General features: G+C 45.0%; 1 protein-coding gene across 2 annotated transcripts in view; it reads right to left on the minus strand.

Moving 5' to 3' along the window:
* The window catches only part of birc2 (baculoviral IAP repeat containing 2), a 31,490-nt gene extending 26,361 nt beyond the window's left edge, over window positions 1-5,129 (minus strand). Inside the window, exon 1 of one of the 2 annotated variants that reach the window (XM_085998697.1) lies at window positions 5,034-5,129. The gene's annotated coding sequence lies outside the window, so the exon portion shown is untranslated. The other variant, XM_085998696.1, reaches the window with a different exon arrangement.
* Between the last annotated feature and the right edge of the window lie 17,763 nt (window positions 5,130-22,892).

Genomic DNA, 22,892 nt, shown 5'->3' on the forward strand with positions numbered 1-22,892 from the left:
ACATGGAATGCAATGTGGAGACCTCTTTCTCTGGATACTTCTGTCATTCCGTCTGTCTGTCTGTCTTGAATAAACTCGAAAGTTATAGAGCGTACCTACACGTGCGTTACGTCGAAAGAAAGCTGACGATTCCAGAACCGTCATAAGCGTATTTACTTTTCGGTTGGACTAAAATTGTTCGCGCGTTATGAAAAAAACCGTCAAAATTAAACTCATTATCTGCTAATAGCATTGATTGACTGACGTCAAGGTCGACCAATCCTGTGCCGTCACGATTGACCAATCCTACAGTTCAGTCGCCTGATGGTTGGCCAATCACTGCGTCTGTGGGTGGGACTAATGCTTTTCAACTCAGGCATCGGGCAGCCATTGCTTCACTACTTCCAGCTCAAAATCTGCTAATCCAACTTCTAAAAAGTTAGTATCTCTTAAAAATAACATCACATTTACCAAAAACATTTTATAAGTACTTTCACTTTCATCTTTGAAGCTATTAAAAAAAGGTAGAAATGTTGCCCGGCAGCAGATTCACAAAGGGACAGACAGACGTCTAGGCCCCAAAGCCTGGGACTCGATTTAAAACATTGCCCGGCAGCAGATTCACATAGGGACAGACAGACAGGCCCCAAAGCCTGGGACTCGATTTAAACCGCCCGGCCCAAAACAGCCCTGGCAAAGCCGGGCTCCCCCAGCTAGTACACTATAAATGGTAGTACACTGAGAAGTACAGAAGATCAGAGGGACCTTGGGAGTGCATGTTCACAGATCCCTGAAGGTAGCAGGACAGGTAGATAAGGTAGTTCAGAAGGCATATGGGATACTTGCCTTTATTAGCCGAGGCATAGAATATAAGAGCAGGGAGGTTATGCTTAAACTGTGTAAAACACTAGTTAGGCCGCAGCTAGAATACTGTGCGCAGTTCTGGTCACATTACAGAAAGGATGTGATTGCACTAGAAGGGGTGCAGAGGAGATTTAAGAGGATGTTGCCTGGACTGGGGAATTTTAGCTATGAGGAAAGATTGGACAGGCTGGGGTTGTTTTCTTTGGAAGAGGAGGCAGCTGAGGGAAGACCTAATTGAGGCATTTAAAATTACAAGGGGCCTAGATAGAGTGGATAGGAAGGACCTATTCCCCTTAGAAGGGTTAATAACCAGGGGGAATAGATTTAAAGTAATTGGTTGGAGGTTGAGTGGGGAGTTGAGGAGACATTTTTTCACTCAGAGGGTGGTGGGGGTCTGGAACTCACTGCCTGAAAGGGTGGTAGAGGCAGAGACCCTCATCATATTTAAAAAGTACTTGGATATTCATTTGAAGTGGCATAACCTACAAGACTAAGAACCAAGTGCTTGAAAGTGGGATTAGGGTAGATAGCTCTTTGCGGACAAGATGGGCCGAATTGCCTCCTTCTGTACTGTAAATTTCTATGATTCCCTGACTAGTGCTGGTAAGCTTGACTGCCTCATGACAAAACTCCCAGCAAACTGGGTATTCACATCAAGAATTCATTGCTGCTGGTCACAAACTATTTGAACACAGGGTGGAATCCATTTCCATTAAAAGAAATGCAATGGGTTCACAATAAGGGCCCACAGAAAAATGTGGTCCCTATCTATTGCCCCTGAACTTTGGGGAATTTAGCAACATTGCAGACCTGAATGGCACTTTAATGTTACTGGATAATGTGATTCCAAAATGGATAAATTCTCCAGCTTTCCTGAAGGGAACATTCATTACCTGGCAAATACAGGACCAGACAGCACCCTAGGTGATATTGTACAGGCCCTGTTGCAGTCTGGAAGGAAACAGTGGCATAAAAGTGGAGTTATACCATTTTCACTGCCTGTGGCAGAGCAGTTTGAGCACTTCATCTGGGCTATAGATCTGGGTGCCGAAGCAGACATGGGTTATCCAACAACAATCTGCATTTTTATAGCACCTTTAAGCCTTGGCTCAGTGACACATGAAGAAGAAGTCTGGAGGAGGAAGCAGTCAGAAGATTGTGTTGTTCAAGCACCACTCCAGAGACTTGAGCACAAATTCTAGGCTGACAGTTCAGTGCAGTATTGAGGGAGTGCTGCACCATCAGAGGTGCCATCTTTCGGATGAGACGTTCGAACCAAGGTCCCGTCTGCCCTCAGGTGAATGTAAAAAATCCCACGGCACTACTTTTGAAGAGCAGGGAAGTTCTCCCCAATGTCCTGGCCACTATATTTGTCCCGCAACCAACTTCACTAAAAAAAACATTATCTGGTCATTATTACATTACTGTTTGCGAGACCTTGCTGCGCACAAATCGGCTGATGCACTTCCAACAGTACACCAGTGACTAACTTCAAAAAAGTACTTAATTGGCTGTAATGCACTCTGGTACATCAAGACCATGAAAGGCGCTTATATAAATGCAAATTCTCTAACATAGTAAAACATTCCAAGGTGCTTCACAGGAGCAGCAGCAGCAAAATTTGACACCAATCCATATAAAGGAGTTATTAGAACAGGTGGTCAAAGAGGTAGGTTTTAGGGAGCGGTAGAGAGGCCAGAGGGGTTTAGGGAGGGGATTCCAGAGCTTCGGACATAAGCAGCTGAAGGCACAGGCACCAATGGCAATGAAAATCAGGGATGCGCAATAGACCAGAATTGGAGGAGCATAGAGATCTGTGGGTTGTCAGGCTGGAGGAGGTTAGAGAGAGGGATGGGCAAGGCCATGGAGTCACATCTCTTCACTCAGCCCCACCCAAGTGCTCCAGGGTCATTACACAGGATCACTGACTGGTGCCCATATTTCAATCCCTGGTTACAATTATCCATCGCTAGCTGCCCTGGGATGGTGGTGGTGGATTTTATTCCTCAAAAAAACTGTAGTCTTTGAGATGACTGATCTCACTATGATGTTAGATAGAAAACTATTGTATCGGCAAATGAGTGGCTTGCTAGGCTGTTTCAGAGGGCAATCACAAATATGTGACGGCCAGAACAAGCAAGTCCATCGGGTTCCTTTTCCTGATGGGATTAACAAACAAGTTAGGTTTTTAAAACAATCTAGCAGCTTTCATGATAATCTTTTTCTGGTACCAGCACACATCAGTACCAGCTTAATTGAATTCAATTCCACAATGTATCTATAAATCTCAACTTCAAAGAAATTAAGGTATTAAAAAAGAGGAAATTGCTTCAGTTGATCATTTCTGATGACTCACTTAACCCTGCTCAAGAGAGGTGTTTCAGTTTACATATCACCAATATTGAAAGCAGTACTGAAGCAAAAATCTGTACTTTTGACCAGTAATCAGAGCATTGCGCTTTCAAATTCAAAGAGGTAATATTTCTTCAGGCGAAGTATTTACTAAGGGCTTTTAGCCCATTACATACTTTTCTCAACATACTGTATTTAGGTATACAAGCCTGGCTGACAAGTCAAAGGGATATACGCTATTTTATAGGAGAAGGATTATACCACATAATGCTCAGTGTCCAGATATATACTGGCAACACCTAGAGCTACTTCACCATCTCTTTCAGCTCCTCCATTGCCTCTCTGTAGTCAGATTGCTTGTCAGATGTCCAGTCCTGGATAAACCACAATTTCTTCCAGTTAAACATTGGGAAAACTGAAGCCATCGTCCTCAGATCTGTCTCAAATTCTATCCTTGCCACTGTTTCCAATCCCTTCCCCAGCCATTGTCTTAGGCTGATTCAATCGGTTTTTTAAAATTAATTTTCAGTGATTTTAAATCAGGTTACTCACATGTGCAGGACTGGACACCCTTATTAAAAATGCTTATTTTTGGTGATAACCAATTTTCAGCTGTATTAATAAAACAGCACCAGGTTACCACTCTTAAGAGATCAAGGAAAGAAACTATATTACATCCAATTACACTGCCCGATTGGGCTGGTTCATGGAAGATTTTACGTTTGCGATTATGCAAATGAATTTTAGCAGAAACTAAGTGTAACCGAACATCAAGTGCATTTTGGGTGCAATTTCCTGATTGCGCCCAAAGCAGAAACTCTACCCCGACATGTTAAACTACTGCCATCTTGAAACTGCACTTACACATTATTTTTCCCCTCTTCTTGCCAAGCCCAAATCCACTTCCATTAAAATTGACTGCAGAAGTTCATTATACTGAAATTAATGTACTGATTAGCCTCTTGGTGAATCCTCGAGCTCTTACTAACATATCTAGATCAGCATTTTAAACATAAAATCATTAGCCTTTAAACATGTCACATTAGTTTTATGTATTTAAAAAACATTTTTAGCAAACTGAAAGTTGGGATTAATTGCCTTAATTTTTCATGTAACTTAGACTTCCGCAAAATCTCCTCTTGGTTTAAAAATTGATACGTTAAAACTGACCAGCTGTTCAAAACCTGGCCTCCTTTTGAATTCAATTGCGTCTCAAAATTATCTTCCCTTCTGGCAGCCCTTATGTTATTTCAAAGATCAACGTCTCTTACCATTATCTCCCCACCCCAACCCCAACCCCAAACAATAGATCAAAGCAGATGTAGTGCAATATTCTGCACAAGGTGCGCACTTAGAAAGTATCCAGATCTAAAAAAAGGCAGCGCGCAGACAAAAGAACTGCAAGTATTTAAGAGTTGAATGTCTTACCTGAACTGTGACAGTTGGTCCCCTTTTACCACCCTGGTTAGTAAAATGAAAACGCAACGCCTTTTTTTTTGTTGCAGTCAACCCTTTGGGGGGGGGGGGGCAGGGAAGGCAGTCATAAGTATATTATAGTTCGTCTTTTTTCTGACTCAGGAACCACCCGCAGCGTATCGGAATGAGTCAAAACCCGCCTGCAGGGAGTGAGGAACAGAAACGGAGGAGGGGGCGACCTATCTGAGCAGCAGCCTGCAGCTCCAGGCCTAATAAGGTAATAATCCGATCAACACTCAGCGCTGAGTCACCGGCGGCCACGTCCTCCAACCCAGCCCCTCTCCTAGGCACTTTATAAGTAGATCAATAAAATCCAGATCTTTCCCAACCGCGCCGCGCCGCACCCTCCCCCCAAAAATTACTTATCCGGTTCAGGGAAGTCGGCTCGACAACGCAAAGCTCCCTCCGCGGTGCCGCCACCCTGATCCCTCCGCTCGGTAACTCGGTTCGAATCGTAAACAAACCGTCACCCCTAATCTCTGCCTTCCTATTGGTCCGTTTTTTTATAAACCTGGCAACCACCGATTGGTTGTCAAACTCGGGCTTTCCGCACAGCCTTGCTAACCAACGAAGCACATTCAGTTTCCTTTTTGTGTTCCCGTCTACTTTTTTCCCCCCGAGTGACTATTTTCCTGTGTGGGCCTTTAACAGTGAACAGCGTTTGCAACCATCTTCAGCCAGAGAACTGCTGAATGGATGATCCTTCTCCAGTATTGCCAACCTGACCCTCTCACAAATCAAGAGACAAACTCCTAAAAATCAAGATATTTGGTATAAAAATCAGGAGTACCAGAGGTGAGGATGAGAGTGACTGCCTTTGACATAAAGGCAGCATTTGACCAAGTGTGGCATCAAGGAGCCCCAGTAAAACTGAAGTCAATGGGAATTGAGGAAAACTCCACTGGCTAGAGTCATACCTAGCACAAAAGAAGATGGTTGTGGTGGTTGGAGGTCAATCATCACAGCTCCTGGACATCGCTGCAGGAGTTCCTCAGGGCAGTGTCCTAGGCCCAACCATCTTCAGCTGCTTCATCAATGACCTTCCTGCCATCATAAAATCAGAAGTGGGGATGTTTGCTGATGATTCCAGTGTTCAGTGCCACTCGCAACTCCTCAGATAATGAAGCAGTCCATGTCCGCATGCAGCAAGACCTGGACGACATTCGGGCTTGGGCTGATAAGTGGCAGGTAACATTCGCGCCACACAAGTGCCAGGCAATGACTATCTCAAACAAGCGAGCTTCTAACACCCACCCCATGACATTCAACGGCATTACTATCGCCGAATCCCCCACCATCAACATCCTGAGGGGTCACCATTGACCAGAAACTTAACTGGATCAGCCACATAAATACTATGGCAACAAGAGCAGGTCAGAGGCTGGGCATTCTGCGGCAAGTGTCTCCCCAAAGCCTTTCCACCATCTACAAGGCACAAGTCAGGAGTGTGATGGAATACTGTCCATTTACCTGGATGAGTGCAGCTCCAACAACACTCAAGAAGCTCGACACCATCCAAGACAAAGCAGCCCGCTTGATTGGCACCCCATCCACCACCTTAAACATTCACTCCCTCCAACACCGGTGTACCGTGGCTGCAGTGTGTACCATCTACAAGATGCACTGCAGCAACTTGTCAAGGCTTCTTCGGCAGCATCCCCCAAACCCGCAACCTCTACCACCTAGAAGGACAAGGGCAGCAGGCACATGGGAACACCGCCACCTCCAAGTTCCCCTCCAAGTCACACACCATCCTGACTTGGAAGTATATCGCCGTTCATTGTCGCTGGATCAAACTCCTGGAACTCCCTAACAGCACTGTGGGAGTACCTTCACTACACGGACTGCAGAGGTTCAAGAAGGTGGCTCACCACCACCTTCTCAAGGGCAACTAGGGATAGGCAGTAAATGCTTGCCTTGCCAGCGATGCTCACATCCCATGAACGAATAATTTTTAAAAAGTTGCTATTTTTTCCCAACCCAACCCCTCGCCGACCTTTGCTCCCAGCCAGGAAACGCATTCAGCTGTCACTAACCGATTACTGACATAAGAACATAAGAATTGGAGCAGGAGTATGCCAGACGGCCCCTCGAGCCTGTTCCGCTATTCAATAAGACCATGGCTGATCTTCGACCTGAACTCCACTTTCCTGCCTATCCCTTGATTCCCCTAGAGTCCAAAAATCTATCGATCTCAGCCTTGAATATACTCAACAACTCAGCATCCATAGCCCTTTGGGGTAGAGAATTCCAAAGATTCACAACCCTCTGAGTGAAGAAATTTCTCCTCATCTCAGTCCTTAATGACTGACCCCTTATCCTGAGACTATGTCCCCTAGTTCTAGAACTTTGCTGAGGTCAAAATCGGCCACTTTGAGAATGGGGATTCCTGACTTCTCCAAAAATCAAGATGTTGTCGGGGTTCAGGACCAGTGGACGATGTGGTTCTTGTGCAAAAAAGCGATGGCACTGGTCACTGTTTTCAAATCTTGAAAAGAAGTGACTGAATACTAAACAGTAGAAATAATTATCTGTATATTAAATAACCACTGCACCATTTGTGTAGAATGCTAACAATTTTTTTTCATATAGAATACCTCTGCTTTTTTTTGCATTTCATGCTTCTATTTCCAACTATTGATAATGTAAGAGCAACTGAACAATTTGTTTTGTACTTGCCAAATACTACATTCATTTTAACAGTTCTTCGTGTGACACTATTGGAGTGAAACATTTTGGATTTGTCTGAAATGATTGTCAGATGTCAAAATGCCATTCATCAATATGAGAGTTTTATAGATTTGACCTAGTGTTGACCGCTGAATCCGACCTCCTGGAGCTGACGCACTGGTTCAATTCGCCACCGTTGCAGAACTCCATGACGAACCACAAGTAGCAGAGCTCGCCGGCCTCGAGGATCCACACGCCTTTCAGCGTGCCACCCTCTGAGGAGGCATTACGACCAATCGGCGAGGCTGGTCTGTGATGGACAGCTGCCTTAACCAATCGGAGCTTCCTGCTATGTGTGCGACAGCTCCCTCAACCAATCGCAGCGCTGCTGTTGAGGATCCGCCCACCAGGAAAGTGATGGACCAATGAATCCGATGCTAAATGCTCCAACCAGTCACAGCGCAGCTTTGCTCTGCTCAGCCCCCATCGCCTATGGACACTGTGACGGACAGCTGAGTAAACCAATTGCTCAGCGACACTGCTATGCACTGACCAATCGGAGTACTGCTCTTAAACTCCCGCCCAGCGTCATTGTGTCATTCAGCTTTGATGGACAATGGAACCAATGAGAAATGTGTTACTGCAAGTTTAGATGATAAATCGCGAGATTTCGGTGGTGAATTGCGAGATCATGAGTGAGACTTAATTTCACTCAGAAATTGCATCTCTCGCGATAGATTTGCGAGAGTTGGCACGTCTGCTTCTCGGCCTCCTCCTGAGGTCCCTGTTTGATCCCGTTGTTTTCACAGTATTCTTTGAATAATTCAGATCTGAATTGGGGACCATTATCAGATTTGCAGGTGATTGGCAAACCATGACGGCTGAAGATTGACTCTAAACTATCAATAACCTTCTCTTGTTGTGGAGGTCATGATGTCATATTCATAGTAGCGACTATAATAATCAACTACCACAAGAATGGAGTGGTTGGATGGCAAGGGTCCCAGTAAGTCTCTAGCTACATCCTGCCAGGGGCCCTCCGGTAATGATGTTGGTCTCAACGGTTCAGGTGGGTCAGGTCTGGTTACTATCTGACAGCCGTGGCATGCTTTACAGTGTTTTTCAGCTGCCTTGTCCATGCCAGGCCACCAAACCTTGGTTCTAAGATGTTGCTTTGTTCCAACTATTCCCAAGTGTCCTTCATGTGCTAACACCAGGGCTCGTGTGTGTAACACTGTGGGTAGCACGATGCGTGTTCCCCGAAGAACTAGGTACCCCATCACGCACAGCTCGTTTGCAATTGCTGCATAAGCTTTACAGTTCTCAAAATGTCCATTTGTGATTGCCTTCCGTACCTCAATCAGCTCTGGGTCGGTAGCAGAGGCTTCCGCCACCTCTCCAGTAGTGAGTGCTTTTGGTGTCGCACTCACAGCTACAAATCTCACGTATTCATCTGAGCCATGAGAATGTCTCTCCTGTTTTGCTGTCTCCCCCAGCAATCGTGACAGTGGGTCTGCAATGTTTTGTTTGCCTGGAATGTGTATCACCTTGAAATCATACGGCTGTAATCTAAGTACCCATCTCTCTATACGGGCACAGGGTTTAGAGTGTGGGCCATATATCACTTGTAATGGCTTATGGTCAGTTACCAAGTTAAATTTTCGGCCATACACATATGGATGCAGTCTCTCACAAGCCCATACAAGAGCTAAGGCCTCTCTGTTTGAGAGTATTTCCTCTCACAGTCTGTTAAACTACGACTTACATAGCATATTGGCACCTCTTGTCCCTGTAGCGTCTGCTATCACCTTGGTTGGTGCGTCCTTATCAAAATATGCTAACGTGCCGGCTCTGGCCAACTCTTCCTTGAGTGCACTGAATGACTGTCTCTGTTGTGATCCAAATTTAAATGGTGTGTCTTTTCTCGTCAGGCGTCGCAGTGGCTCTGATAGCGTTGCAAACTGCGGGATGAATCTGCTACTGTACCCAACGAGTCCCAAGAAACTCCTCACCTCTGTAGCATTCTCTGGTTCCCGAGCTTCTGCCACCGCTCGCACTCTCTCTGCTGTTGGTCCGATGCCCTTTTCAGACAACAGGATTCCCATGAAAATCAATCGGTCCAGGTTGAATTGGCACTTCTCTGAGTTTAGTGTCAGTCCACTTTCCATTAGTCTGGTCATGACAGTGTGCAGGCATCTGTCGTGCGCTTCCTGGTTGTGTGCATGCACGATAATGTCGTCTGAGATGTTTTCAACACCCTCTATTCCAGCTAAGGCATTAGCTCTCTCGTGCTGATATTGCTCACTAGCTGAAGATACACCGAATATCAGCCTCTTGTACCTGTATACTCCGTTATGTACTGCAAACGTTGTGATTTCTCGTGACTCGGGTCAGTTCTAGCTGGTGATAACCCCATTTCAGGTCTAGCTTACTAAACACCGTCGAGCCGTTCATACCTTGGAGTATCTCATCAACGGTGGGGATTGGATATCGTACCCTCGCTATTGCCTGGTTTGCTCGTCTCATGTCTAGGCATAACCTTACATCCCTATCCGCTTTTGGTACAATAACCACAGGATTTACCCATGGGGTGGGACCAGTTACAGGTTCGATAATGTCCATGTCCCTCAATTGTTTTATTTTGGCCTCTACTGCCCCCCTTAAGTTGAATGGTATACGCCTGAGCGTCTGGACCACAGGCTTCACTTGTGGGTCGATATACAAAATGATCTGTTTTGTGTTCAGCCTTCCTACTCTCTGGAACACCTTTGGATACCGCTGTTCTAGTAGCTGTCTTACATCTACCACAGCTGAGACATCTGCGCCTATTTTTAAAACTCCCAGTTTCATGGCTGTCTCCCTAGCAACGGCTCTCCATGGCTTTTAACCACAATGAACTCCGCCTGCTCAGTTCTCTTACCTATTGTAATCCCACTTGTGAATACACCTTTAACTGACAGTGGTCGGCTAGAAGCATAAGAGAATAACTTTCTCTCTGTCTTAGGGACATGTGACTGACACTTAATGTGTTCTGACTTTAATCCTTCACATGTATTCTCATCTATCACATTACTAGTTGCACCCGAATCAATTAACATTCTCAGGTTTACTCCCCCCACACAAAAGGCAAGTCTCTCTGTCACGTTATTTCCAGTAACAGCAAATGCAAAGTCATTTTGTTGCTCTACATTGTTCACACTGTGTTTCTTTGTACCCTTTGTGAGGCATACTTTGGAGAAATGATCCTTTCCCTTGCACTTATGACACGTTTGTCCGCGTGCTGGGCATTTCAGATCTTTGCCCATGTGGTCTGTGTGTCCACATCTGTAACAGTTCCTTTCGTTCCTATCGCCATTTCTGTCGAGCTTTTCGCATAATACACTCTTTTCTGTGTAACACAACGAACAGTATCTGTCTCCGCCTTCTCTGTACATGACATGGCTGACATCTGCTCCTCGACGTTTTCACATTGTGAGGCCAATTGTAACGTGCGGGCGAGCGTTAGACCTTGCCCTTCCTCTAGCAATTTCCTCCGCACATAGGCTGACGTGCACCTACTCAGGATAGCGTCTCTTATTTGATTATCCGCATCCCCCCCAAAAGCACAGTCTTTAGCAGCCTGCCGCAAGCGAGTGGCAAATTGTTGCACAGTCTCACCTGTCTTCTGGGACAACTTATGAAAAGTCTGTCTAGCAAATGCTGCGTTGACCTGGGGCACGAAGTAGTGATTCAAAGCATTAACCGCTGCCGTGTAGTCTGCTGGCTCTCCTGTGTCCGGTAGAGTCGAAAAGATATCCTGGACATCTGGTCCTGCTAGGTGTAGAAGTAGAGCTCTTCTCCTCTGCTTTGTGGCAGCTGTAGAGGTATCACCGATAATGAGTCCTTTGCCGTCGGCATAAAGCTCAAAAGACGTTAACCACCTCGTCCATCTTGGACCCAACGAAGCATGCAAAATTTTGAATGGCGGTCTTCTCCATCCTAGCTAACTAAAACTTGGGCAACTACCTATCTAAAATTATTCCATTCGTTATCCTCATCGCCAATGTTGTATGAACGCATTAAAGCATAGAATCAGGCAGACAGGCTTACAACTACGATGTTCTCTTTATTGTGTAAAATGGCTGACTGCCGTTTTCCCGGGCAATTCCCATAATGCAATGCACATTACATTACCGTATTTACTGGTGTCAAACTCGCACATTACATTACCGTATTGACTGGTGTCAAACTCAAAATCAATACACAATAGTCCCCACTATTAAGATGTCAGTCTTCAGCCAATTCGATACACTCCACGTAATATCAAGAAACGGTTGAGCACATGAGACACAGTAAAAGCTAAAGGTCCCAAAAACAACCCGGCCATAGCGCTGAAGACCTGTGTGGCAGAACTAGCCATGCCTCTAGCCAAGTTGTTGTCATACAGCTACAACACTGATATCTACCTGACAATGTGCAAAATTATCCAGCTATGTCCTGTCCACAAAAAACAGGACACCTCCAGCGCAGTCAATTAGCATCCTATTAGCCTACTCTTAATCATCAGAAAAGTGACGGAAGGAGTCATCAACAGTGCTATCAAGCAGCACTTGCTCACTAATAACCTGCTCACCGATGCTCAGTTTGGGTTCAGCCAGGACCACTTGACTCTAGACCTCATTACAGCCTTGGTCCAAACTTGGATAAAAGAGCTGAATTCCAGAGGTGAGAGTGACTGCCTTTGACATCAAGGCAGCACTTGACCGAGTGTGGCACCAAGGAGCCCAACTGAAAATGGTCATGGGGATCAGGGGGAAAACTCTCCACTTGCTGGAGTTATATCTAGCTCAAAGGAAGATGGTTGTGGTTGTTGGAAGCCTATCATCTCAGCCCCAGGGCATTGCTGCAGGAGTTCCTCAGGGCAGCGTCCTGGGCCCAACTATCTTCAGCTGCTTCTTCAGTGACCTTTCCTCACTCATAAGATCAGAAGTGAGGCTGTTCGTTGATGATTGTACAGTTTTCAGTTCCATTCACAATTCCTCAGATAATGAAGCAGTCCATGCCCGCATGCAGCACGTCATAGACAACATCCAGGCTTGGGCTAATAAGTGACAATTAACAAGTGCCAGGCAATGGCTATCTCCAACAAGAGAGAGGCTAACCACTTCCATTTTACATTCAATAGTATTACCATCATTGAAACTCCCACCCTCAACATCCTGGGGGGTCGCCATTGACCAGAAACTTAACTGGACCAGCCACATAAATGCCGTGGTTACTAGAGCAGGTAAGAGGCTGGGTATTCTGTAGTGAATGTCTCATCTCCTGATATCCCAAAGCCTCTCCACCATCTACAAGGCACAAGTCAGGAATGTGATGGAATACTCTCCACTTGCCTGGTTGTGTACAACTGCTTGATCGGCAGCCCATCTACCAGCGTAAACATCCACACTCTCCGCTATTGGTGTACTGTGGCTGCAGTGTGTACCATCTGCAAGATGCACTGCAGCAACTAGCCAAGGCTTCTTCGACAGCACCTCCCAAACCTGTGACCTCTACCACCTAGAAGGACAAGGTGCATGGGAACACCATCACCTCCAAGTTCCCCTCCAAGTCACACACCATCCTGACTTGGACATACAGTGCCATTTCTTCATCGTCGCTGGGTCAAATTCCTGGAACTCTCCACCTAACAGCACTGTGGGAGTACCTGCACCACATGGATGGCAGTGGTTCAAGAAGGCATCTCACCACCACCTTCTCAAGAGCAACTAGGGATGGGCATTAAATACTGGCCTTGCCAATGATACCCCTATCCCGAGAATGAATTTTTAAAAAGTGAATGTTAGTAGGCTATTTAACTACAACAACAACTTACATTTATATAGCGCCTTTAACGTAGTAAAATGTCCCAAGGCACTTCACAGGAGTGTTATCAATCTAAGATGACACTAAGCACAGTATGAATCTTGTCTTATCGGAAGTGCTGTCTTTTATTTGAAATGTTAAAATTAAGTACTGTGTCATCCATGGCTCAGTTGGTAGCACCCTCACCTCCAAGTCAGAAGGTTGTAGGTTCACGTTCCACTCTGGAGACTTGAGCACAAAAATCTAGGATGACACTCCAGTACAGTACTGAGGGAGTGCTGCACTGTCTGAGGTGCCATCTTTCGGATGAGACGTTAAACCGAGGCTCTGTCTGCTCTCTCAGGCGGACGTAAAAGATCCCATGACACCATTTTGAAGAAGAGCAGGGGAGTTATCCCCGGTGTCCTGGCCAATATTTAAATCCTTCAATCAACATCACTAAAACTGATTATCTGGTCATTATCACATTGCTGTTTGTGGGAGCTTGTGTATAAATTGGCTGCTGCGTTTCTTACATTACAACAGTGACTACACTTCAAAAATACTTCATTGGCTGTAAAGTGCTTAGGGATGTCCGGTGGTCGTGAAAGGTGCTATATAAATGCAAGTCTCTTTCTTTCTGTGTGCTTGTTCTACTAATTGATGATAAATCCCGTGGCACTTCCCAAAGAAGAAAAGGGAGTTCTCCCACTGGCCTGACCAAATATTATTCCCTCAACAACAATTGGTGATTCATCTAATTTGGCAGTTGTGGGACCTTGCTGTGTTCTAATTTGCTTTTAAATTTGCCTACATAACAGCAGTGACTGCACTTCAACAGTAATTTATTGGTTGTGGCATGAGCACTACACCAGGGATATCAAACTCAATTTATATGTTGTGCCTAATCTGACATCTTGTTCTGAGCTACATTTAACAAAAGTTATTTGGACACAGTGGGATAGAAATTGGTATGCGTTTCACTCGTTTTTTGGGCGTAAAACGGGTGCAATGTATACCAATTTCTGGGCATGAGATCCTCAAACTTATCTGCGCCGGTGGCATGGCCGGCACCATATTAGTCCTCACTGTATTTAGGCATCCCTGGCGCCTGCCTGAACTTTGCATTGAATCAATTTAACTATGTAAAGAAGGGTTCTGTGCCTGTTTCAGGATCTTTCTGCAAAATGATGACAAACTAGTTGGAGCATGTGCTGTGCAAGCTCTGACTAGTTTATCCAGTTCTACAGCAGCTTAATCAGCGGTCCTTAAAGGGACTGCAGAAGAAATGGTAGGAATTTTTTTTTAACATTCCCTTCTGTGGAGCGTGGAGAACCATTAATGTGCCTCCCAGCTCCACAACACTACTGTGGGCCGCTGCAGGTCCATACTCAGCCAACCTGCATGGATTGGAGCTTGTGATATAAATTCAAGGCGTGCAGATCCACAGTGAGAATCCTCAGTCTCCGTACCCTTGTTCCCCATTCGCCCACCAGTAGAAACAATCTTTCACTATTTGTCCAGAGTAAGGTCCCTAGGTTTCTTTCACCTTACTGACAGCTTCTCTCCACGTTGCTGTTGCTTCTGACTACAAGAAATGCTGGGCCTGCCATTCTTTCGGGCTTTTAGAAGCGGTGCCTGGGAGATTCGACAACCCTCAGCACATCTGAAAAACTGTTGATTCACACTTTTAAGTTCCTTTTATGTAACTCTTCAAGTCAGCTGCAAACCAACTGTCAGTTAAACTGTGACTTTATCATTGATGGTCTGCAATCAATAAAACTGGGAAATGATAACACAGCATTACATCATTTACCAGATCATGCTTTGTAGGGGAGGGAGAGGGAAACTTGTGGGTATCTTAGCACCGATGTGGAATTATTATTAACCTGGGGTGGATTTTTGGTGTTTGCCAGCCACTCGCCTTCTCAGTTTGAAAACTGTGGGGAGGCCAACACTTTCAAGGATAAAAGAAGAAGAAAATTGCAAATGCTGGAAATTTGAAATTAAAACAAAACCTGCTGGAAATACACAGCAGGTTATTCAGCATCTGGAAAAAGAAAAGACAAATTAATATTTCAAATGTATGTTCTTCTTCACTGGGTAACAATTGGAAATGAGAACTTTGGCATACTTTTCCACTACTCAGTCAGGATACACTGACTGTAGCATCAACACTAATGCCCTGATTGAGACTGGTTAACTCAACACAGTACAACCTTGTGATCTTCTTGGTTTGTTTAGCTCGCTACAATACTACGTGTATGAACAATGAGCCATCAGGGGTTGTTTTTTATTTAAAAGAGCAAGGTTTTTCTCCTCAAGATTCACTTCATTCAGTGTAACTGGGGGAGTTTTATTTTATTAAGTAGCAATGGCTCATACTGTGCTGCTGGGTTAGCTATCTTTTCCCTTCATCTCCCTGGGCAATATGACACCTTTCAAGGTTTTAAAACCCCATAATACCAAAATTAAGTATTTTAGTATGACCAATCCCCCCATAAACAGTTCAGTGGGAACTAATTGTTTTCTGCCAGTGGCAAGCCCTACCGTGAACCTAATGGAAAATTTGTTCCTTCAACTTTATTTGCTTTGTTAAATATTTCAGCGGAAATGATCAGTCATATGGGGAATTTGCATGATCTAAGATAGTGTGTCAAATATTTGGTTATGAAACAATGGTGTGATTATACAGGGGGCATCTTGCTCAAACACACCTGGCATTGTGCAAACATGAAAACAGAAAAGAGCTAGTCAATTTGAATAAGTTGGCTTGATAACTTTACGACTGGTTATTAAAATTGAAACTTCATATATCGCTCTACACGACAATGCTTATATAGTACAAAGTCTCCATCTTGTGTAAGAGTTTTAACTTAAAAAGCACTCTGACTAATTTGTTGAAACAGGAAATCAGTCAATTGTGCAGTAGTAAGTTGCACAATCATTATATATGTCAAAGGGTAATCAAATGCATAAAGGAAATTCCCTTTTAGAACCAAAACTGTTCTCATGCTCTTACTGCATTTGTTTCCACCTCCACATTTTAAGATTTGCAAATGTCTTTTATTTTATCTATAATCTGTGGATTCTTATCAAACATCCCTCTAATTTACATAAAAATAAAACTTATGCTCATTTGTTTTTGTTTTTTCTGTAAATTGGGGTCAAATCTAGTTTAATTTCTGGATCTACTGCATAGGCAAGATCTGAAAGCTTAGATTAAAGCACTTTAACGTGGAGGGAATTCTTGATGAAATGGTTCACTGGCAACTTGTATCTGTCACCCATTAAAGATAGACTGCAATAATTTCCTTACATTATAGGTGCATGGTAACTGCCTGTATTAAACTTAACTGATATTAAATAAAATCTGAACACTCAAATTCCATGGAACAGATATAGTTTTAAAGCAGAAGATAATTGAAAGTACACAAAACACAGTTAATATGCAGGTACAGCAAACAATTAGGACGGAAAATGGTATGTTGGCCTTTATTGCAAGGGGGTTGGAGTACAAGAGTAAGGAAGTCTTGCTACAATTGTACAGGGCCTTGATGAGACCACACCTGGAGTATTGTGCACAGTTTTGATCGCCGTACCTAAGGAAGGATACACTTGCCTTAGAGGGGGTGCGACGAAGGTTCACTAGATTGATTCCTGGGTTGTCCTATGAGGAAAGATTGAGTAGAATGGGCCTATACTTTGGAGTTTAGAAGAATAAGAGGTGATCTCATTGAAACATATAAGATTCTGAGAGGGCTTGACAGGGTAGATACTAGGAGGCTGTTTCCCCTGGCTGAAGAACTACGGGTATAGTCTCAGGATAAGGGGTTGGCCATTTAGGACTGAGATGAGAAGAAATTTCTTCACTCAGAGGATTGTGAATCTTTGGAATTTTCTACCCCTGCTCAGTCGTTGAGTATATTCAAGACCGAGATTGATAGATTTTTGGGGGGGAAAATTCGGTTGCTTCGCACCTCCCGTTAGTGCCCTAAGAGGGCGCTGACGGGGCGCAATGCAACTAGCGCCCGGGCGCGGCACCACCAACACCTCCCGTGAAATTCAGCGGGAAGTTAGCGGTGGCGGTAACCTGTGGTGCTGCGCCGCCAGCGATGACATCATCAGCATGCGCAGTGCCCCGCTCGCGCCCCGGCTGCGATCTTCGGTAGCGCCCCCGACTTACTGCCGGACGCTATGTCTGACGGGGTCAGGGGGGCCTACCTGCGGCCGGGGCGGCGCTATTTAAAGGCGAGGTGCCGGGCGGCCATTTTTGTTGCTGGCCGCCTGCCAGCACCTGTCCCCGTTGCCGTCCCTGGCCTTCTGAGCTCCCCGCCCCCCCACGGAGTGCCGGCTGCACCCCATGAGACTGGCACTTCTCTTGAGTGCCAGGCTCTTTTGCTGGCACTCCGATCCCGGTGGCCTAGCTGGGCCCTGGGTCGTGCTGCGCAAGGCCCCTCCCCTTTAAGAAGGGGAGGAAGGCCTGCAATACCACGGGGCGATGTGCCGCAGCACCCCAAGAGGGAGGCGGGGCACTTCCAGTAGCACCCCGCTTCCCTCTTGGGGTGTTACCACTCAATTTCGGCTGCGGGGGCGCTAATTTTTTTGGGGCGCTAAAAGTAGCGCTCCGGCGAAGTTAGCGCCCCAAGGGGGGGGCGCGACTCAATTTTTCCCCTTGGACTATAAGGGAATCAAGAGATATGGGGATAGGGCAGTAAAATGGAGTTGAGGTTGAATATCAGCCATGATCTTATTGAATGGCGGAGCAGCCTCGAGGGTCCGAATGACCTACTCCTGCTCCTATTTCTTATGTTCTTATGTACCTTCCCAATGAATGTGCTGCATCTTTTAATGATAAACTTTATTTTGATGACCCAGTGGTTAAAGGCACTACCACATAGACCAAAATGTCCCAAGTTTGATTCCCAGTTTGTGCTGACTTAGCTGATCGCAGTCAGAGCAGTTACAATTGGTCTCAGAGCTATTCAGCAAAGGAGGACATACATTAACCTGGGTTCTCTCTCCTAGTCTTTAGCCAGTGACCTCTACTGGTATAGTTTAAAGTTATAACATGTTTAAGCTGAGCCTTGAGCCTCGAATTTCTTATTGAATGTAAACCTGACTGGAATTTGCATTTCACACACACCTGACATGCCGAGCACTGACTTCTTCCGAATCTCTGAGATCAGCCTAGTTATACTACTAGAGGTAAGCTCCAATCATCCAAGGCACATGTGATTGGAAATTCATCTGTTGTGGAGGATGGGAAATTGCATGCTATTACAGGATTTAGTGGGAAAAATTCGGTATCGCCCCATTTGGGGCACCGTTATCGGCCGTGCGCAAAGTTTAGCGCCTGGCGCTAATTATCGCCTCCGACAGCAAACTAGGCTTTTCTCGCCCCTGGAGGTGATTGGAGCGCTAAATCAAGCGCTTCACACCTGTCTTAAGGCGCAAAGGCCGAGGAGTGAGGTGCTACCTCAGAGCGCTGGCGAAGCAAGGAAGGGCAGATCAAAATAAACCTGCAAAGTGCTGCTCAGTACTCAAAACTTCTTCACACAGCGTTGAATCTCTCCAGAAGTCTCTCTCTCTCTCAGACTGCGGGGTGCAAAAATGTCACCGACAAAAAAAGGCAGGAAGCGGTCACCTTTAAATAGCACTCCCCTAGTCCCTTTCTGACAGCATAACGCTACCCTCAACCTGTCGTTGCTAGCAGCAGGCGGTAAGGCAGGGGGCGCCACTCAATGTCCGGGGCGCTAACGGGGTGTTGCGCACTCGAATGACATCACAATCTGCTGGCGCAGGAGATCATGGCGGAAGTGTTTAGCGCCGCCACAAAATGTCTAGTTAATTTCGCGAGCGGCACAAACATCACCGCGCCCGGCCTCTAGTTGCTTTGCGTCCCAATTGGCGCCCTCTTAAGGTGCTAACGGGAGGTGCAAACAACTGAATTTTTCCCCCTTAAGGTCCTGCAGCAGCTTAAAGGGGCAAGCATCATCAAATTTTGGACATTGAAAAACAGCAAGCTTGTATCAATATGTCTGAAGGAGTGCAGGAGAGCAAAAGGTGTAAGAGGCCACTTCTATCATTGACATCACCACTCCGCGCACATGGAACCAATGCTAGATCTTTCATTAATGCAGTGTTCTAAGCATGTCTGACACTTACAATTAATCATCTCTCCTTCACACTGCCTTTCAGTACTTTAAAACTTTACTATTAATGTCTTTACCAGGACATGTTCCATCATTTATATCCCTACATGAATTCAATTCATGAAAATCCACTCATCTAATGTAGCTAACTGTTGCATCTACATGTCATCGCACCCACTGTGGGTTGCATGTTGGTATTTGGGTATTACTGCATGCCATCATAACAACTGCAACACCTCAGTTCTTTTACTCTTAATTCTCTTGAGGAGAAGAAAATCCATAACAACAGAGCAAGCAGAGACAGATAGCAGCCTCCCAAATGCTTGACATCTTACCACATATGGGGAAGCAACTCTCAAAATCCCAGAAAGGGAGGTCATCAAGGGTGCCGGAGATAGGGAAGATGAAGGACAGCTGGCAATTCAGGATTCATTGATAACTTTTGTTGCTGATCTTTCTTATACTATTCTATTATTCGCTAGCTGTTAATGAGGGATAGACTGAAACAGTATATCATGTCACCTGTTCTACTGCAAGATATATGTAGACTGCTTATTAAGACACCATTTTAACCTATTGTCCTCTTCTCTTTCTCTCGATGTGCAAGGGGAGAAAAAGCCAGGATCCAGTCCATCTGACCACGCCAGCACATCACAGCATGTGTCATCACTCTATTCCTCCCAATCACCAGCATAGAAACACCCTTCCCAGGAAGATAGCGAGTGAGCCAGAGTGGAGTGCACTGGGTGAGACACACAGCACAGCTGAGTAGAAGCAGCTGTGTCCTGCCTTGGCTGACCTGCCTGGAGATCTAATTTCATGGGCCATGCTTTTAAAAGTAGGATTTTTGCAGAACATCAAGTATTTCTGCAGGCATTGGGGTACATGCCAAACAGTTTGCAGTGGATTGCAGCTCAGGTGGAGTCCACTAGGCACATATGCAGTATACTGCAATCTGCCATGGAGTGTGTAGCAGTTCCGGGGACATATGCAGCAGATGGCATCATGCCAGAAACTCTAAGTCCAGTCAGTCCTTCTCCCATGGATGCTTGGACTGCTGCTATAGAGACCTGGGGTGCCACATTGGAAAGGACCATCTCTTTCAGCCTTGACAGCATTGGGGACAGGTTTCAGACAGATGTCTGACACAGGACATCCGTGACCTCATTGGGACTATTAGGACTGATTTCACACTGATCAGAACCTGTGGCGAGGCAGTGTCTAGTAATAGTAGCCTGGCTGGAATGGGCATGATGATTACTCTGTTTCTCAAGATGCCAGCACATCCAGACCCGCCCACCAGCCTCCTCCAAGTCTTGCATGTCAGGAGGTACACAGGGCCAGGGTATCCACACAGTAGCAGAAGTGGCATAACCTGTACCAGTCAGCTGCCATGAGGCAAGGGCCATGACACACAGAAGCCAGTCACTTTACACACTCCTGTCACAGTGGTAGTATCAAGACAAAGCATTAGGTTTAAGAGGACTTAATTCACAGACTGTCACCAAGGGAAAGCACCAATAGATAGAAAACAGTGGCGACACACATGCAAAATTGGGATATTAAATATATGGTGCACTGAAGTTGTTATTTATGGTGAATGCATTTTTGCATGGGTGGCAGCAGGATTCATCAGGTGACATAAATGAAGCAGAGGGAAAGCACTACTGGTGAGGGCTCGGGGAATATAGACTCTGGACTATTAAGCTGTAGCCACTTTTCCAAGTTAAGAGCAGTTTCTTATATGATAAATTCACAAAGTCCATGTAGGAGAAATGCCCTTAGAATTGCCTTAAACGTTTCCTCAAAATGGAGTCAGTAATCAGACTTAATGGTAAGGAAGGAAAAGGCTAATGCCAATTAAACCATGAAGGCTGATACAAAGAAAACATTTCTTACCAGAGATAGAAAACAGGCTTTGTATAAAAGAATTTCCAAAGGGATATAGATAGGCTAAGTGAGTGGGCAAAAATCTGGCAGATGGAGTATAATGTGGGAAAATGCGAGGTTATCCACATTGGTAGGAAAAATAAAAAAGCAAATTATTATTTAAATGGGGAGAGATTACAATATGCTGAGGTACAGGGGGATCTGGGGTTCCTTGTACATGAATCACAAAAAGTTAGCATGCAGGTACAGCAAGTAATTAGGAAGGCAACTGGAATGTTGGCCTTTATTGCAAAGGGAATGGAGTATAAAAGTAGGGAAGTCCTGTTACAACTGTACAGGGCATTGGTGAGACCACATTTGGAGTACTGCATACAGTTTTGGTCTCCTTATTTAAGGAAGGACATACTTGCATTGGAGGCAGTTCAGAGAAGGTTCACGACCTTGATTCCGGAGATGTAGGGGTCATCTTATGAAGACAGATTGAGCAGGTTGAGCCTATACTCATTGGAGTTTAGAAGAATGAGAGGGGATCTTATTGAAACATATAAGATTCTGAAGGGGCTTGACAGGGTAGATGCAGAGAGGATGTTTCCCCTCGTAGGGGAATCTAGAACTAGGGGGCATAATTTCAGAATAAGAGGCACCCATTTAAAACGGAAATGAGGAGGAATTTCTTCTCTCAGAGGGTCGTGAATCTTTGGAATTCTCTTCCCCAGAGAGCTGTGGAGGCTGGGTCATTGAATATATTTAAGGTGGAGATAGACAGATTTTTGAATGGTAAGGGAGTCAAGGGTTATGGGGAGCAGGCAGGGAAGTGGAGTTGAGGCCAAGATCAGATCAGCCATGATCTTATTGAATGGCGGAGCAGTCTCGAGGGGCCTACGTCTTATGTTCTAATAGGTATAGGACTTCTGCGTCTAGTATATTTAAATGGGCGTCTCTATGATATTGGAAAATGCATCTCTGACAGAGAGAGAAGGGTTACAGTAGATACGATTGTATGGTTATACCAGCCAGATACGAGCAGATATAAGTGTGTCACTTAGATGTACACGTTTCCCTGAGATCCAAAATCAAAGGAGGTGGGATTTATCGCAGCTAGTCCAGATACAGCTACAAGTACAGAAGGTGCATTTACCCAGTGGCAGAGGATCCAGGAGAAATAAATAGAACCTCTACAAAAGGAGGTTCATCAGTCTGATGTCTGAAAAAAGTTAACAGCATCCCCCCAAAGGAAGGCAAGGCAACCAATTAATCTGTTCCAGTTCATAAGGAGATGGTTGTACAAATTCTGAAAACACTGTTAACTACAAGCATATATACTTTAATCTAGACTGGCTCTCTAATGCAGTTAACTTGTCAGCTATTAAGGGAGTCTAATCCTAAATAAATGTCGTCAATTTATATCAATCTCAGACAGTGATCACAACTGTAAATTTATAATCAGCGAGCAATTAATGCCTACCTAACTACCTTCCTATCCTGGTGATTGCCAGTACATCCTTATACCCATGCTTAGCTGGTGACACCTGTGCAGCATCCCAGAACATGAGCTATGGCTATCTTTGATCACCCAGGCACCACCAAGACTTGCCTTTGTGAGTTGAATAACAGTGGGTTGATGGACTGCATTAAAATGAGGACATTGGGAGTAATTTTTACTTTGTGCGATAGTGTAAA

This window comes from Somniosus microcephalus, chromosome 10 (genome assembly GCF_052327205.1).
Source record: "Somniosus microcephalus isolate GS21.2 chromosome 10, FLI_Smic_1.0, whole genome shotgun sequence".
NCBI classification, from domain to species: domain Eukaryota; kingdom Metazoa; phylum Chordata; class Chondrichthyes; order Squaliformes; family Somniosidae; genus Somniosus; species Somniosus microcephalus.